This window comes from Choloepus didactylus, chromosome 3, assembly GCF_015220235.1.
Source record: "Choloepus didactylus isolate mChoDid1 chromosome 3, mChoDid1.pri, whole genome shotgun sequence".
NCBI classification, from domain to species: Eukaryota; Metazoa; Chordata; class Mammalia; order Pilosa; family Megalonychidae; genus Choloepus; species Choloepus didactylus.
The window spans coordinates 73,461,425-73,475,315 of NC_051309.1; the positions used below are offsets into that span (position 1 = coordinate 73,461,425).

At 35.9% G+C, this 13,891-nt stretch overlaps 1 protein-coding gene across 1 annotated transcript in view; it reads right to left on the reverse strand.

Moving 5' to 3' along the window:
- Positions 1-13,891, reverse strand: part of LOC119529481 (UDP-glucuronosyltransferase 2A3-like) — a 57,843-nt gene that overhangs the window by 42,587 nt on the left and 1,365 nt on the right. The window lies entirely within an intron of this gene.

Genomic DNA, 13,891 nt, shown 5'->3' on the forward strand with positions numbered 1-13,891 from the left:
CTAGCTAGGCTAACAAAAAAAGGGAGAGTGGATGCAAATAAATGCAACCAGGAGCAGGAAAGGAAACATAACTATCCACCCTGCAGAAATAAAGGAGATAATGAAGATACTATGAGCAACTGTATGGTAATAAACTGGACAACTTATGTGAAATAGACAACTTCCTAGAAAAGCAAAAAAAAAAACAACATTGACCCAAGAAGAAATAGATGACCTCAACAAACCAATCACAAGCAAAGAGATTGAGTCAGTCATTAAGCAGCTCCCAAAAAAGAAATGTGCACGACCAGATGTCTTCACATGTGAATTCTACCAAGTACTCAAGAAAGAATTAATACCAATGCTGCTCAAATTTTTCAAAAAAATTGAAGAGGATGGAAAGTTACCCAACTCATTCTATGAAGTCAACATCACCCTAATACCAAAATCAGAAAAAGATACTACAAGAAAGAAAATTATAGACCAATCTCCTTAATGAATATTGATGCAAAAGTCATCAACAAAATACTTACAGTTCAAAACCAGCAGCACATTAAAAAATTATATACCAAGATGAAGTGGAGTTTATTCCAGTATGCAAGGCTGGTTCAACACAAGAAAATCAATTAATATAATACACCACATGAATAAGTCAAAGAAAAAGAATCACATGAACATCTCAATTGATGCAGAAATGGCATTTGACAAAATTCAACATCCTTTCTTGATGAAAACACTTCAAAGGATAGGAATAAAAGGGAATTTTCTCAATATGATAAAGGCAACATATGAAAAACCCACAACTAACATCATAATTAATGGGAAGAGACTGAAAGCTTTCCCTCTAAGATCAGGAACAAGACAGGGATGCCCACTATCACCATTGTTACTCAACATTGTGCTGGAAGTTCCAGCTAGAGCAATTAGGCAAGAAAAAGAACTAAAACACATCCAAATTGGAGAGGAAGAAGTAAAACTTTCGTAATTTGCAGATGACATGATTCTATATGTCAGAAATCTGGAGAAAAATCTACAGCAAAGCTACTAGAACTAGTCAATGAATACAGTGAAGTGGCAGGCTACAAGATCAATAAGCAAAAATCTGTAGTGTTCTTATGCACAAGTAGTGTGCAATATGAGTAAGAAAATAAGGAAAATCCATTTAATATAGCAACAAAAACAATGGAGTATTTGGGAATAAACTGAAGGAAGGCCACAAAAGACCTATACAAAGAAAACCACAAGAAACTACTAAAAGAAATTGAATGGGACCTTAAAAAATGGAAGAACATAATTATGTTCATGTATTAGAAGACTAAATATAATTTAGATGTCAACTCTACCTAAACTGATTTATATATTCAATGCAATACCAATTAAAATCCCAACAACATACTTTGCAGAAATAGAAAAAAACAATAACCAAATTTATTTGGAAGGGTAAAGTGCCCCAAATAGACAAAAATATCTTGAGAAAGAGGAACAAATTAGGAAGTCTCAAACTACCTGACTTTGAAGCATATTGCAAAGCTACAGTGCTATCTCTGTCCTGGCATAAGGACAGAGATACCAACAAATGGAATAAAGTTAGTGTTCAGAAATAGACTCTAACATCTATGGACAATTGATCTTTGATAAGGCAGTCAAGGCAAACAACTGGGAAAGAGCAGCTTCTTCAATAAATGGTGTTTGGAGAACTGGATATCCATTTCCAAAAGAATGAAAGAGGGCTCCTACCACACACCTTATACAAAAATGAACTCCAACTGGATCAAACACCTAAACATAAGTGCTAAGATTATAAGACTCTTAGAAGAAACTGGAGGGCAATATGTTAAAGATCTTGTGATATGAGGTGGTTTCCTAGACCTTACACCCAAAGCATGAGCAACCAAAGAACAAATAGACAAATGGGATCTCCTCAAAATTAAACACTTTTGTACATCACAGGACACTGTTGGAAAAGTAAAAATCCAGCCGATACAATGGGAGACAATATTTGGAAATCACATATCAGATAAGGGATTAATATCCCAAATATAAAAGCAATCCTGCAACTCAATAACAACCCAATTAAAAAAAGGGCAAAAGACATGGACAGACACTTTTCTGAAGAGAAAATGCAAATGGCTCAAAGCCATATGAAAAAAATGTTCAACATCACTGGCTAATAGGGAAATGCAACTCAAAACCACAATGTGATATTATCTCACACCTACCAGAATGGCCATTATTCAAAAAAAACCAGAAAGTTTCAAGTGCTGGAGAGGTTGTGGAGAAAAAGGCACACTTATTCATTGCTGGTGGGCATGAAGAATGGTGCAACCAATCTGGAAGACAGTGTGGAGGTTCCTCAGGAAGCTAATTATAGATCTACCATATGACCCAACTATTCCATGGCTAGGTATATATTCAAAGAAACTGAAAGTTAAGGCACAAATGAACATTTGTAAACTGATGTTTATTGCAGCATTTTTATGATTGTCAAGAGATGGAAGCAGCCCACATGTCCATCAATGGATGAGTGGATAAACTGTGGTATATACACATGATGGAATATTATGCAGCTGTAAGACAGAACAAAGACATTGAACATATGTGGATGAAATTTGAGGACATTATGTTGAGTGAAGTTAGCCAGAAGCAAAAGGACAAATACTGTATGGTCTCACTAATATGAACTAACATTAATGAGCAAACTTTGAGAGTTAAAAGCTGATAACATGGGCTACCAGGAGATAGAAAGAGGGTAGAGGTCAGGCATTTGATGCTGAAGGACTACAGAATGTTCAGCAGGATTGACTGTATAGCTCCAGAAATAGATGGCATAGTACTGTGTGCTGGTAGCACAATATTGTAAGTACAATGAACAAACCTGTCTGTGCGTAAAGGTGAAAGAGGTGGGATAGGGGGATGTATGACACCAGAGATAAAGATAACTGATAAAGACTGGGTCTGTATAACTTTGCAAAACTGGAGTGGCCAATGACTATTAAGTGTACAAATATAAAAGTGTTTTTACATGTGGTAGAATAAATGAATGTCAACCATGCAGATTGTTGAAAAAAGGGATGATATTTGGGAAAAAAACATAATCAAAGCAAAGAGGAGTCTATGGTCAACTGTAACTTTGTAATATGCTTCCCTTAAATGTAACAAAGGGAATATACCAAAACTAAATGTGTATGAGGGTGGGATATAAGGGAGGGATATGGGATTCTTGGTAGTGGGGTTGTTTTCTGCCCTTTCTATCATATTTTATTGTGTGACATTTTATTTTCCTTTTTATTATCTTTTTTATTATTCACCAAAAAAAAAAACAGTTTTCATAGTGATCAATATGTTCAAATGCTGAGTGTGGTGATAAATATACAACTATATGATGACACCATGAACTGCCAATACACTGTGGATAATTGTATGGTATGTGAATATATCTCTATAAAATTGTAGGAAAAATATGAATATGGGTAAAAGTGCTGGAGAAAACATGGAGAAATTCATGTACCTATCTACTGTTTATGAGGAGGCAGAATGGTGTCGCCTTTCTGGAGGTCAGTGTGGTGGTTCCACAAGAAGCTGAGTATGTGTGGGCCATGGGGTCCTGTAACCTCATTATGTTGCACATACTTGGAAGAACTGAGAACAGAGACATGAGTGGACATTTGCACACTGGTGTTTATGGAGGCAGTATTCAAGATATGTAATGGGTGAAGGTGGCTAAGGGTACACCTACTGAGGAACAGAACGGTGAACTGTGGTGTATGCATACAGTGGAATACTAAGCAACCATGAGGAGTGAAGCTGTGAGACACACCATGAGGTGAATGGACCCTATAGACAGGATTTTGAGTGAAGTGTGCCAGAAACCAAGGCAAACACTATAATGCCTCACCAATATGGACTAACTACAACGTGTAAACTCGAAATTGAATCTTAGAGCACAGCCTAACAGGGAAATGATTATTGCGATGATCACTAGATTGTAAGCTCTTATAGCAGCCAAATCTATTCCTGAATTGTAATGGCTATCTGCAAAGTCTGTGATGCTGATCCCTTTTTTAATAACTTGATTGGTGTCTGGAAGATTGGGTGTTTAAGTGACACCTGAAACTCAGAGCTAGAGCCTGGCAGATATGAAGTCAGTATTAATGCATACAGCAACTGTTAAAAAAAAAATGCTGGAAAAGAGCCCAGACTTCAATTAGGGATATGAATGAAGCAGATCTGGTTAAGACTAAGGCAAATCAGGCCAAAGGGTAAAGGTTGAAACTGACTGTGTGTTACAACTTCAATTTCCATGTGAGTCCAAGGGAAGAGCTGTTTATTTGGTTTAGGATCTATACTTTCTAAACAATATAACATCTACAGCCAGTTTGTTCAAACACCACAATTACATTGAACTTTGAATAGGAAATGAGATATGGTAGGTTTGTATAGGTTAGAGTGAAATAGCAACACTTCCTCAAAGTAATTTGGGAAGAGAATAAAAATATATATGCAGGGCCTCCCTGAGGAGCTGGGGGAAAATGCAGAAGTGTTGGACTTCCTCACCTGGATTGTTGCTGATATTCTCACAACATTCAGGAGTGACAGCTTTCTATGCTGAGCCCTCTGTCTTATGGCTTGCCCTTATGAAGCTTGTTGCTGCAGGGGAGAGGCTAAACCTGATTGTAATTGTGCCTAAGTGCCTCCCCCTGAGTTCTTCTTTGTTGCTCAGATGTGGCCCTCTCTCTCTAGCTCACTGCCCTCCTCCACTATGTGGGACCTGACTTCCAGGTGCATAAATCTCCCTGGCAACACGAGATATGACTCCAGGGGATGAATCTGGGCCAGGCATCATGGGATTGAGAGCATCTTGACCAAAAGAGGGATGTGAAATGAAACAAAATAAAGCTTCAGTGGCTGAGAGATTTCAGATGGATTTGAGAGTTCACTCTGGTGGACACTCTTACACACTATATCAATAACACTTTTTAGGTTTTAATGTATTAGAATAGCTAGAAGTAAATACCTGAAATTATCAAACTCCAATCCAGTAGCCTTGACTCTTGAGGATGATTGTATGACAGTATAGCTTACAAGGGGTGACAGTGTGATTGTGAAAACCATGTGGATTGCAATCCCTTTATCCAGTGTATGGATGGATGAGTAGAAGAATGGAGACAAAGACTGAAGAGTAGGGTGGGATGGGAGGGATGGTTTGGGTGTTCTTTTTTACTTTTATTTCTTATTATGATTCTGATTCTTTCTGGTGTAAAGAAAGTGGAAAAAATAGATTGTGGTAATGAATGCATATGCTGGTACTGTGAACAGTTGATTGTACACCATAGATGATTGTATGGCATGTGAATATATCTCAATAAAACTGAATTTCATTTAAAAAAGATAAAATAGGTGAAGACTGGAGCCAAGGAGGCCACCTAGGAGGCTTGTGCCAGTATTTTAAGCAGGAGATAGGAAGTTGATCTAGTATACTGATAAAATGAATATAAAGAGAGGATGGCTATAAATGTCACAAAAAAAAAAAAAAAAGACAGACAAGAAGATGAATTTTGTCAAGTATTTAAAACACTGAATTAAGGGATAGCTGAATGACTATTTCTTCTCTTTTATGTTTCTTTCCTTCATTAAAATATTTCCTTCTGTTCTGCTGGCTGAATTAGGAAAGCCATCAGAAAATATTACCAGTGAACTGTGTCAGCCATTGCTTTCTTATTATGCTCTATTTCATTAAATTAAGAAAAACTGAAAAACAAACAAAGAAACACAGCAGGGTACTGGCATAACGATAGACATACTGACCAATAGAACCAAAGTGAGAGTTTGGAAATAGACTTTAAAATTTACAGTAGTTGATTTTCTTGCAATTTTTTAAATTAAATGTTATTGAGATTGTTCACATACCATACAGTCATCCACAGTGCACAGTTGTCCATGGTACCATCACACAGCTGTGCATCCATCACCACAATTAATTTTTGTCAATTTTTAGAATACTTAACTCCAGAAAAGAAATGAAAACCAAAAAGAAAACTCACATCATTCCTAACCCCTCTCTTGTATTGACTCATAGTATTGGTATAGTACATTTGTGACTGTTGGTGAAGAATGTTAAAATATTACTAACTGTAGTACATAGTTTGCAATAGGTATATACTCCCTATGTACTCCTCTATTATTAACTTCTAGTTATACTGTCATACATTTGTTCTAGTTCATGAAAGAGATTTCTAATATTTGTGCAGTACATCACAGACATTGTCCATCACAGGATTCATTGCTTTATACATTCCGATATTTTAACCTCCAACTTTCCTTCTGGTGACATATATGACTCTAAGCGTCCCCTCTCCACCACATTCACAAACCATTCAGCACTGATCATTATTCTCACAATAACATGCTACCATCACCTCTGTCCATTTCCAGACCCTTAAGTTCAACCTAGTTAAATATTCTACTCATAATAAGCAACCATTCCCCATTCTTTAGCCTCATTCTATACCCTGGTAACTCATATTTGATATCTGTGAGTTTACTTATTATATATAATTAGTCCATATCATTGAGACCATACATTATTTGTCCTTTTATGACTGACTTGTTTCACTGAATATGATTCCCTCAAGATTTGTTCATCAGCCCCTATTTTAAGACAATTTTGTTCACCCTCCATACTTTATGTCATAAGTAAACAGTTTCCCTGTATAATCACATATTTATGTATTCACCACCATCACCGTGATAAATATAAGGACATCTCCATTTCTTCCACAAGGAAGGGGGAAGAGTCAAAGAAGGTAGAGAGACAAAAGAAAAAGAAAGAAAAGACATGGCAGGTAGAAATCAACACAAGGAAAGATAGACTTGAACTCAAGTACGAGAAAACAGTCAGACAACATTACCAATGTAAAGAGTCCCATACCCGTCCCTTATGTCCCCCTCTTATAGGCATTTAACTTTGGTATATTGCCTTTGTTACATTAAAGGAAGTATATGTTTCTGTTAATTGTAGTCTCTAGTTTGCATTCATTGTATTTTTCCCCAATACCACCTCATTTTTAACACCTTGCAAGGTTGACATTCTTTGTTCTCCCTCATATAGAAACATATTTGTAAATTTTATCACAGTTGTTGATCATTCTAGGTTTCACTGAGTTATACCATCCCATTATTTATCTTTTATCTTTTCTTCTGGTGTCCCACATGCTCCTTACCTTCCTCTTTCAACCATACTCACAGTCATCTTTGTTCAGTGTACATACATTGTTGTGCTACCATCAACCAAAATTGTGTTCCAAACCTCTCACTCCTGCCTTTTCCTATCTGTCTGTAGTGCTCCATTTAGTATTTCCTGTAGAGCAGGTATCTTGTCAAAAACTCTCTCATCTGTCAGAGAATATTTTAAACTTTCCCTCATATTTGAAGGATAGTTTTGCCAGATATAGGATTCTTGGTTGGCAGTTTTTCTCTTTCAGTATCATAAATATATCACACCACTTCCTTCTTGCCTCCATAGTTTCTACTGAGAAATCCACACATAGTCTTATCAAGCTTCCCTTGGATGTGATGGATTGCTTTTCTCTTGCTGCTTTTGGGATTCTTCTTTGTCTTTTATATTTGATAATCTGATTGTTAAGTGTCTTGGTGTATGTATATTCACATCTAGTCTGTTTGGGGTATGCTGCACTTCTTGGTTCTGTAATTTTATGTCTTTCATAAGAGATGGGAAGTTTTCATTGATTATTTCCTCTATTATTGCTTCTGCCCTTTTTGCCTTCTTTTCTCTTTCTGGGACATGCATGACATGTAAGTTTATGCATCTCTGTGTCATTAAATTCCCTGAGACATTGCTCATATTTTTCCATTATTTTCCCTATCTGTTCTTTTGTGTGTTGGATAGTAAGTGTCTTTTTCTCCAGTTCCTGAACGTTTTCTTATGCCTCTTGATATCTGCTATTGTATGTCTCCACTGTGTTTTTTCATCTTTTGTGTTGTGCCTTTCATTTCCATAGAATCTATCAGTTGTTTTTTCAAACTTCTGATTTCTACCTTATGTTCACACTGTGTTTTCTTTATATCCTTTGTCTCTTTTACCATATCTTCCCTGAACTCTTTGACTTGGTTTTTGAATGGATTTAGCATATTTACTTGAAAATCTTTAATTGATTGTTTCATTAAATTGATACAGTTGTGATATCAATTGAGTTTGTTCTTTTGACTGAGACATATCTTCATTTTTCCTACTTTAAGTTGTAGTTTTCTGTTGTCTAGGCATCTTGTTTCCTTGGTTACCACAATCAGATTTTCCCAGTCAGGTTCAGGTCTCAGAATTGGGATATATTCAGTGTCAAGTTACCCTAAGGCTGTGTCTTAGAAGATTGACAGAGTTTTCCTTGAGGCCTCCAGCCACTGTGCTTTTCCTAACCTGCCCAGAAGGCGGTGCCTGTCAGCCTGTCACTCCCCACTGGTGACTGTTGTAACAACTGTGGTCACTTTATTTCTCAGCTTAGGTTGTTTCTGTTTTGACTGTTTTCCCCTAGGCCCTGGGGTCTGAGTTCTGAGGGGAGGGCAGGCACTAGAGCTGGGCCCCATCTCCTTCCTCTTTAGGAAAATATACCCCCTAGAGAATTATCTTCTGCTTTTGAATTACTCTTATTGTGTCTGATTCTATCTCCACCCTGTCTGGGTCAGAGCACTGCAAACTGAAAATGGCTGGGCCTTTCTCCATTGAGCCACTCAGTGGAGAGAGGGAAAAAGGGAAAGAAAGCCCCCCCCCCTTCAGAACCAGCCCACCGCCCCAAGCTTTACCCATCAGTCAGAGTGAGCACCTGGTCTTCTGGGCTCCCTTTCCTGGTGCACAGGCATTTTTTGGCTCTCCACTTTCAGTCATCTCTAAAAGCCTCTGCATTTGTTTTTATTTTTTTTTTCCATCAGCCACACCTCCTCTCTACTGGGAGTGACCTCAGAGTACTTTGCTTCTTGTTGCTTGTTTGTCTATGTGTGTAGCTTTTCAGCAGTCCACTTTTGTTAATTAAAACCCCAGTTGGAGCTGGATTATTGCTGTATTTGCTCACTCTGGGAATGCTGCTTTCTCTCACAGGGAGGTCTTTCAGCTTAGCCTCGTATGGGGGGAAGGGGCTCCCACATGGTTCTACAGATTTTACTTACAGTTTTTATGCTGCAATCTCAGATACTCAATCCAATCCAGGTTAGTGTATGATGTGTGGACAATTGTGGTTATCCCCCAGAAGTTGTTCCAGATTGTTTACTAGTTGTTTCTGGTTGTTTATTAATTGCTCCAGGGGACTAACTAAATTCCACACCTCTCTATGCTGCCATCTTGCATCTCCTCCTTATGCTAATTGATTTTTGACAATGCTGCCAAGACCACTGAACTGGGACATTTCAGTATATTCAAAAAAAAAATGGTGTTGGGAGAACTGGTTATCCATATGCCAAAGAACAGAAGAGGAACCCAATTTCACACCTTATACAGAAATTAACTAAAAATGTATCAATGACCTAAATATAAGAACCAGGACCACAAAACCAATAGAAGAAAATGTAGGGAAACATCTTCAAGATCTTCTGGTGGACAATGGTTCCTTAGACTTCACACCCAAAGTAAAAGCAACAACAAAAACAAAAGAGATAAATAGGTCCTCATCAACATTAAATACTTTTGTGCTTCGAAAGTCAAGAAAATGAACTGGCCCACTCCACAATGGGAGAAAATATTTGGAATCCATATATCTGATAAGGTTTAATATCTAGACTGTATGAAGAAATCCTGCAAATCAACAATAAAAAAGACAAAAAAACACAATTAAAAATGGGCAACAGACATGACTAGGCATTTTTTCCAAAGAGAAAAAAAAAATACAAATGGCTAAAAAACACATGAAAAGATGCTTGTCTTCATTAGCTTTTAGGGAAATGTGAATCAAAACCACAATGAGATTATCATTTCATACCTGCTAGAAAGCCACTGTTTAAAAACCAGAAAACTACAAGAGTTGGAGAGGATTTGGAGAAACAGGAACCCTCATTCATTGCTGGTGGGAATGCAAAATGGCACAGCAGCTGTAGAAGACAGTTTGGCAGTTCCTCAGGAAGCTAAGTGTAGCATTGCAATATGACCTGGCAATCCTGGTAATAGGTATATACCCAGAAGAACTGAAAGCAGGGACTCAAACAGATATTTGAACACCAGTGTTCATGGTGACATTATTCACAATTGCCAAAAGATGGAAACTACTCAAGTGTCCATCAACTGATGAATGGATAGCCAAAGTGTGGTATATATACAACAGAACGTTATTCAGCTGTAAAAATGAATGAAGTCCTGATGCAACTAACAACAGGGCTAAGCCTTCCGGACATTACATTGAGTGAAATAAGCCAGAAACAATGGAATCAATGTTGTACATTCACAACATTATGAATTAATTTAATAAGCAAAGTCAAAGAGTTAAACTCTAGAACATAGGTTACCAGCAGATAGAATGAGTGTTTATATGGGCAGCTGATTATTTATTTATGTAGAGTTTTTAATTAGGTTGAATGTAAAATTTGGAAATGGGTATATGTCATGGCAGCACATTTTGGTGAGTGTAATTAATAGGTTTAATTATGTGATTGTGTTTAAAATGGTCAGTTTAGACCCATGTATATACTAGAAGTAAAGCTATAGGATAAAACATGGGACTGTATAACACAATCGACCTTGTTGTGGATGATGACTGTGGTTAATAGTATAAATATAAGAATGTTCTTTCATAAACTAGAACAAATCTACGTCACCATTATAAGGTGTCAATAATAGGGTTATAAATAGGAAAAATACAGTTAATGCAAATTATACACTAGAATTAACAGTAATATTTTAATATTCTTTCATCAGTTTTGACAAAGTTACTACACCATTGCAAAGTGTGAATAAAAAGGGGCTATAAGAGATATGTGGTTTTTCTTTTTGGAATAATGAAAATATTCTAAAATTGATTGTGTTGTTGAATACACAACTCTGTGATTATACTGAATGTCTTTGATTGTATACTTTGAATTGATTGTATGGTGTGTGAAAATAAAACAAAACGGGTTAAAAATTTAAAAAAAAGTCAGTAGTGTTTATATACACTAGCAATAAGCAATCTGAGGAGGAAATGGAAAATTTCCATTTACAATAGCAACTATAAGAATCAAATATCTAGGAATAAATTTAGTCAAGGGTATAAAGGATCTATACACAGAAAACTACAATAGCTGGGTAAATCAAAGAGGACCTAAATAAACAGGACATTCCATGCTCATGGATTGGAAGACTAAATATTGTTAAGAGGTCAGTTCTGCCCAAATTGATCTTCAGATTCAACAAACTCCTAATCAAACTTCCAACAGCCTACTTTGCAAAAATGGAACAGCCAATCATAAAATTTATTTGGAATAGTAAGGGGCCCTGAATTTCCAAAAACATCTTTAGAAAGAAGAAAGAAGTTGGAGGGCTCATACTTCCTGACTCTAAAGCATATTACAAAGCTACAGTGGTCAAAACAGCATTGTATTGGCACCACGATATATCTCAACCACTGGAATTGAATTGAGAGCTCAGACATTGACCTTCTTACTTATGGCCAATTGATTTTTTATAAGGCTGCCAATTCCCCTCAATTGGGAAAGAATTGTGTCTTCAACAAATGGTGCTGGGAGAGCTGGATATCCATACACAAAAAAAATGAAAGATGACACCAGTCTTACTTCATATACACATTCACTCAAAATGGATCAAAGACCTAAATATAGGAGCCTAGAGTATAAAACTCCTAGAACAAAATGTAGGGAAGCATCTTTAGGATCTAGTGTTAGTCAATGGTTTCTCAGACTTCACACATAAGCACAAGCAACAAATGAAAAAATAGATAAATGGAACCTACTAGATAAAAACTTTTTTGCTGTAGAGGGCTTTGACACAAAAATGAAAAGAAAACCTACTCAGTGAGAGAAATATTTGGACTGTAAGTACATATTTGATAAGGGTTTAATATCTAGAATATATGAAGAAATCCTAAAACTAGACAATAAAAAGACAAAAAAACACAATTTAGACAACAAATTATCAAGGAAGAGATTGGGGGTAGTGAATCAGGAGTTGATGCTTAATTTGTACACAAGTTTCATTTTGGCTGATTGTAAGGCTTTGGAAGGGGACGGTGGTGATTGTAGATCATTATTGTGAGAGTATTTAACAGCAATGAATTATGTATGTAAATGTGGTTGAAAGAGGAAATTTGGGGTCATGTATGTTATCAGAATGAAAGTTAGAAGATAGAACATGAGCATGTATAACAGTGAACCTTATTGTGGATGATGGACTTGGGTTAGTGAAGTACGGTAGAAGAATATTCTTTCATAAATCATAAGAAATTTATGAAATATAAGAATATAAGAAGATAGTATGATACATGAAAAAATAAATCTAATGTAAACAGTGAACTATAGTTAATAGTAATATTTTAATATTCTTTCATCAATTGTAAAGTATCAATAATAGGTGTGTATATTTTACAAGATTTTTCTGTATACCAACAGTGTCTCTAAAAAAAATTAATAATTTTTTTTAAAAGTGGAGAGAAGCCCCAAAACATGACAATTGTTAGATGTCAGTATGAAAATGCCCTGTATAATGCAAAATCTGATGCTTTTGATCCAAAAATGTTGCAAAACAGGAATTTTTACTATTTGTTTTCAATATTTGTTGTTTTATGTTCTGATGTAATCCAGAATTGTTTACACATTGTGAAACAAAGATTCTCTTAGATCTTACAGATATTAATAATAAACTTCAAAAGAGTTTATACACAGAATGACATTTTCTCTCAGTCTGGTTAAAAATGTAGGAATAGGTAGAAGAAAATGAAGATTAGGGAAACAGAAGCAGAAAAATATATATTAAACATATAATAAAGAATGGGGGACTAAGGTGAAAAGACAGGGTCAGTTAGTGGCCTTATGCCAGTAAGATGCAAAACTGAGGAAAGTTAGAGCTATCCACTTCTTTTCATCAGGTGAATGATATTGCAAATCTTTGTTATAATAAGTAGCACAAGGATGGCTGTTACTGTCAGTCCACACTCTTCCTTAATGGAAAATGATTTTCCCTATTCTTCCCCAGTAAAAATGTTTCTGTTTCCTCTTGCCTTCAACATTTACCCTCTAAGAGGGATTTCTTCATAACCCTCATATTCCAAAGAATTCACAGTGGTATTTATATTAATTTATCTCTTCCATTTATCTCTGAACACAGACTTGAAGTCAAGATCCTTGTCATATTTAACGAAACCCATTGTGCCTAACATAATCCTGAAAAACAGGTAGTGTTTAGTGATTGTAAATTATTTACTGTGATATCAATGCAGTATAAAGCCAGTCATGTCTAAAGCTAAGAATTTTTGAAGTGGATTTCTTTGATATTACTTCTGTGAAACAATTTATCATTTGAAGGTCATTGAGTTAAATTAGGCAATATTTGTAGTGTCTAATATAATCCTTTCTTTGTTAATTCATATCCCTAGGTAATTCTAAAAGATGATGGAATAAAAACCTGCCTTAGAGAAATTCAGGTAACAGCTAGGTGTATAAAAATTACAAAGCCAAACACCTTTCAGTAGAAATGGCAACCAACTTAAAGTAGGTAGAATTAATCAATCACTGAAGGGAAAAATCAACTCTCTTTTACTAGTTCCAGATGCAAAGTCTTTCAATAGTCTCTATTTAACTTTTGAGGGCTCTGTTAACACTCTCCCAAGAAATATAGTGCATCCATGAAACTCTTCAGTATGACCAGCCATGATGAAATTGTTGATATAAGATTTTCTGAAATTCCATCTAAAATTTATGAAATGGGTAA